Here is a 5,980-nt window from a genome sequence, read left to right as displayed (position 1 = left end):
AGGTATGTAACTGGCGCAGAAGTAAAATAATAATAATAATAATAAAATTGAAATTTTCAAAAAAAAAAAAATTAAATAAATAAATACATATATAAGGTGAGATAAAAAAAACTGCAACAAAGTCAAACGCCATAATTTTTACATTTTTTTTTAAATTTTATTGGATGGGGGCAAAAAATGTGGGAAATAGCATCAAATTTTAGAACAAGTTTACGTTTGATAGAATTGGTAACCTTTGGCACAAATTATGGTCTTCAAACGGCCAACGAAACCGTCACACCTGCCCGAATGTTGTTTCGCGGTATTTTAGCCCATTCCCAGCGAAGCGCTTGCTTGAGGTGATCGACACTATGGTATTTATACCCTTCACCACAAGGTGGTCAGGGTAATATGTTTTTGTGCATTTGTTTGTAATAGGCAAAAGGAAACGAGATAGACCCATAGTTCCTTTTGATGATCTGCATAGAATCACATTCTGAGTCGATTTATGCATGTCCGTCCGTCCGTCTGTCCATGTATTTTTGTAAACAAAGTACAGTTCGCATTTATTGCCCTATCCAGATAAAATTTTGCACAGATGATTTGTTTGGCCCAAGGACGAACCCTATTGAAATTGGAGATAATCGGTCAAAATTTAGATATAGCTCTCATATATATCTTCGTCCGACTTGCCTTTTATTGTGCACCAAACGTGTAATATCAGCCCGAATAGTATGGCATTTTGCACGTACGATCAGATTGGATCTCAAAATAAGTATGTCAAATTTGATCGAAATCGGTTCAGATATAGCTATAGCTCCCATATATATAGTTCATCCGATTTGTTATTTTTGTCCACCGCCGCCGTAATATGCACTCTGTAACAACAATATTTGGGGAAATATATCAAATACAGCTCAGAAATACATTTTCTAAATTTTATCGAGATCGATTCAGATTTGGATATAGCTCCCATATATAACTTCGTCCGATTTACCTTTTATTGTGCACCAAACGTCTAATATTTGCCCGAATTGGATGAAATTTGGCACTTACGACCAAAGAAGCTAGTATGTCAAATTTGGTGAAGATCGGTTTAGATATAGCTATAGCTCCCATATATACTGTTCATCCGATTTGTCATATTTGTTACCCACAGCCGTAATATGAACTCCTCAACAACGATATTCAGGGAAATATATCAAATACAGCTCAGAAATATCTTTGACAAATTTTATCGAGATCGGTTCTGATTTGGATATAGCTCCTATATATATTTTTATCCGATTTTAAATTGATTGTGCACCAAATGGGCAATACAAGTCCGAATTTTAAAGATACAAATGCTTCGGCATATTCAGCCCTTTGAACTTTAAATTATAATTGAAATCATGGCGTGTATGATTGAATTCTTTAATTTAATAAACTTTTAATTGTTATGCGCAGCTCTACTTAAGTGTGATGTAGGGTATCATAAAGTCGGCCCGCCTGACTTTAAGACTTTCTTTACTGGTTTTTAGCTCTCACCTTGCTTTCCAAAATACTCCAGACACAATAGTCCAACGGATTGGTATCCAGAGATTTTGGCGGGCATTGTGCGCTGGAAATGAAGCGAGGAACCTCATATTGTAACCATTCTTGGCTGACGCGTGCTAAGTGAGATGGTGCTGAGGTGCTCAAAATGTTTGCGTGTCCGAGGGCTTGAATACTCCCTCCAGAATGTTTTCGCGATAATATTCGGCATTTATTCTGATTTATTCTGATGCCACCGTCGATTAATACGAGCGTAGAGCGACCATCGGCTGTAATGGCGGCCCACACCATCACCATGGTCGGCGCTTGAGTTCTGGTGGCCAATCGAAGGTTTACATTTTCAGCTGACCCCTTTGGCAAGTAAACACAGACAACGAATGTTTCTCATCGGAGAAAACCAAAACTTTCAGTTTTTTTTCATCTTACCCTGTATATGCTGTGTTTGTGGTTGAAACCCGTTTCACAAACACTTGAATCAGAGTAGTCTAAATTTCGAGATCTTTTTTCATGCACCCGTGGCTTCCATCATTGAAAATTTGAAAATACCACGTTCCTTTGATTTTTCTTGAACTAAATATTTGAAAATTCTGCATATATGCAAACATATGTATGGAACACATGGATTGCCACTAATTTCTTATAATCTCACACGCTGAATGATAATCCGCAGAAAATTATGCGATGAGAGATAATAAAAACATATTATAATTTTAATGGCATATAATACGAAATTTATTTTCAATATTAATCCAATTGACAGTTAATGTTTACACATTTACAGCAACAAATAAATTTAATGAAGCCCATTGACATAACATATGCTTATATTAAACAGTATTGAAGAAAGAAAGGAGGAAAAAATCAATAGAACTATTCAAACAATGGCATTTAAAAAAATGTGACCACAAATGTTTATAGCTCTTTTTTGTGTGTAATGAATACTTTATGAATATGTTGCTCACAACTACAACAACAACAGTTGATAATCATTTTTATAAAATATTGAGAGATTTTCTTCAATTGAAATGAAATTACATTTGATGATGATGTGAATACTCACCACAAATGAAATGAAAACCACCATATCAAATACACATGCAGGCATACAGCAGTATTTAATACAAATTTTCACTGATACACATTTTTTGCGAAATTAAAATGTTAAAAACACCTCCCTGCAACAATGAAACCACAAATTTGTTATAGGGCAATAGGATGATATAAAAAAATCGGTGTTACACCTTCGCCCCCTCCCATTTTTTCACTTTTTTTAAGGTACGCAACTATCTGGGGAGGCCATCAGTATCGATGCAGGAAAGTACTTCGAAAAAACAAATTTGCTACATACCTTTGCGTGCATACCATGAGCTACCCTTAGTTATTCGTGCAGTAATTTTCACTTTTGTTAAAGTCAAAGTCAAAAAACATTTGCACGTTGCTGGCTGTGGATGCCCAAGCCAAAAAAAATCTATGATTTACGTGAACAATTTTAAGAAATAGTATGTGAGTCAAAAGGTATGTAACACGAAGCGAGAGATATGGTTAATTTTGTCGTGTATATTTGAGTTGACAATTTTCTAATTTAGCGGAAGAAGAATCGAACCATTGTTATCTTCTAGAATCCCCATAGTGGCCTCTTTTAAATATAAAGCAAGTAAATACGATAATTTTGTTTGTTTACAAACTGCTGGACAACGAATGTTTTCTCATCGGAGTAAACCAAATTCGGCAGTTCACCACTTTCGGCCAAGCGAAGCAACTCTTTAGCTCTTTTGAGTCTATTTTCATTCTGTTTCGGTGTAAGTTCTTGTACTTTTTTAATTTCAATGGCTTTACGCCGAGCTCATTTTTCAATATTTGTCGATAGGAATATCGACGCGGGTTTCGATCAACTCGCTTCTTTACTTTTCGAACCATTTTTACAGATGTTGCTGTTTTCTTCCGTTCACTTCCTTGGCGTCGGGCTACGCTACCAGCATCACGGTAACGAGCGATGTTACGAGATACAAAAGATTAATTCACATTTAAATGCTGGAGTAATCTAACGATAGCCACTTGTGATTTTCCAGGCAAATATAAAGAAATCACACGCTTGATTTCCATCACGAATACCTTTTTTTTGGAAAATACTCACCAAAATATTTTTATACCCTTGTAGACAATATAATGAGTCACTGGAACGAGCTGTGAACGAGTGGCTTAGAAATAACAGCAGTCTGAGGTTGGTTGCAGTTTTTTCCATCTCATCCTGTATATATAAAACTTTATATGCGTTTTATACATAACACATCATAGAATACCCCCTAAATGTCTCCTATACATTTAAGACCCTCTAAAAGTATTCTATACATAGAAACCCCTCTAGTTGTTTTCATACACAGAAGATCCTTTAGAGATCTTCTATAAATGGAAGACCCTGAAAGGTCTTCTATACGTAGAAGACCCTCTAGAGGGTCTCCATACATAGAACATGCATACATCAAAGACCATCAAGAGGGCTTCCATACCTAGGAGATATTCGATAGGTTTTCCATACATAAAATACCCTCTAGACGTCATAAAAGACCAAAGACTTCTTCTGCACATAACAATAGAGAGTACTACAGAGAGAGAGAGAGAGAGTAATATAGAGTACCCGCTAGCGATAACACTAAGATAAACCAATTTGTGGTATTTCATATGGAGAGCTCTCTAGTTTTCTACTATATACAGGGTACCCCCTAGCGATCTGTATTAGATAGAAGACCCTAAGGTAGTCACCATGCATATTAGACCTTTTATTTGTATCATGTAAATTAACATATAGAGGTCCCTATTCAGATATTTAGAGATCCCTCTACTGGTTTTCTATGCATAAAGGACACTTACATATATTTACTATTCGCTGGCTCCACCTTATTCCTTTCCCTTGGGTAACTCCCAAGACGAACAGAACAAATCTTAATAGAAGAGTTTGACTGGAGTTAGTTTTTTGTGCCAAAAATAGGAAAAATTTCAGTAGATCTTTTATCTTCCACTTTGTGCTTGTGATATGGACCTGGGTTATTTGTAGCGATCTCTAATAACTTTCCCAAAGTGTCGGCAGCGGACGCTTTAAGCCGAAGCTTCCGTGTTATATAATAATTTGACTATTTTCAAAATAAATTCATCCTCAGATCTGTGTTTCTTTTTCTCCCCCGTTTATCCCTAAAACTTCTATAATGATCCAGCTAATTATAATCCCAAGCATCAATATAAAAAGGCTTTCAGTAATGCACATCCCAAATGGTATGCCCCCCATTGAAGTCGTTGTGGTCCATAGCTTCGATAGATTCCAACAAATGTGAACATTTGGTACAGACGTCGTTCGCTGCTGGTACACCTTAAAACATTAACGTTTAACCACTACCACGTAAACCATTAAAATGTAATTATAATTACGGTTCCATTGTTCTTCTCCGGTGTGTGAATATCTTTGTTTGAGTTCCTCTTTTTTTTGCAGGCGACTTACACCCTTTTTGTAAATATGCATATGTAGGTATGTGTGTGTTAATGTTTGTATGTGTAACAACATGTAACGGAGTATTAAGTGTTGGGTGCTGCACCATATACAGGAAACTGTTCGAATGAAATGTGCGTACCTGCCTCTGTATCCTTGACAAGTACAAAACAAGTAAGCAAAGGCTACAGTCGAGGGGGGCCGACCGTTGAATACCCTACAACACTACAATAAACGATACAGTTTATATAGGCGAGATACTCGAAAGAATTCCACAAGATATTGTGACAAATAATAAAAGAAAACCATCAGGTTTCGTTCTCTAATTTTCGAATAATAGCAACTTAAACTAATTTGCTCATTTCCAATTTATTGGTAGATGTTGCACGTAAATGGTCTTCCTAGATCTGGAACCAATATTTCCCAAAGACCCATAATCTCTCAGAAGTGGCAAAAGATTAACATTTATTATTGGTTTTTGACTGAAACACATCTATATGAGATACAGCCATTTGACTATATTCTTCAACGAAATCAGCGTTAACGAAATAGTCAGAAGTGCGTCTTTCCTGTATTTGTGAATTCTCCAAAAAGTCACTGGAATGGACATTTTCGTATTTTGTCTATAAAAGTTGACAAACTCCTTCAAACATTGAATATTTTTGGATGGCCATCCAAAACTGCTTGGCTTTTGCAATGTCCGGTAACCCCCATTCAAATGTGCGTGAGGAACGGGCGATAATTACGACCTGCTGACAATTTTGCAGTTTTTGGTCCATTTCAACCCCTAAATATACGGCGATCATCTCCAAAAAGAGTAGGCTTCTATTCTGACCCTCATCTTATCCCCATGCAAAATTTCGTAAGGATCGGGCCATAAATGCGATCTGTATATGATATCCTGATATCCTAACTACTTAGTTTTGTTAGCTGTAGAAATATTACCAAATGTTTAATTCAAAATGAAAATATGCCAAAAATATGACAAAA

Source organism: Musca domestica, unplaced genomic scaffold (genome assembly GCF_030504385.1).
Source record: "Musca domestica strain aabys unplaced genomic scaffold, Musca_domestica.polishedcontigs.V.1.1 1, whole genome shotgun sequence".
Lineage (NCBI taxonomy): Eukaryota > Metazoa > Arthropoda > Insecta > Diptera > Muscidae > Musca > Musca domestica.
Note: the sequence above shows the minus strand (reverse complement) of the source record.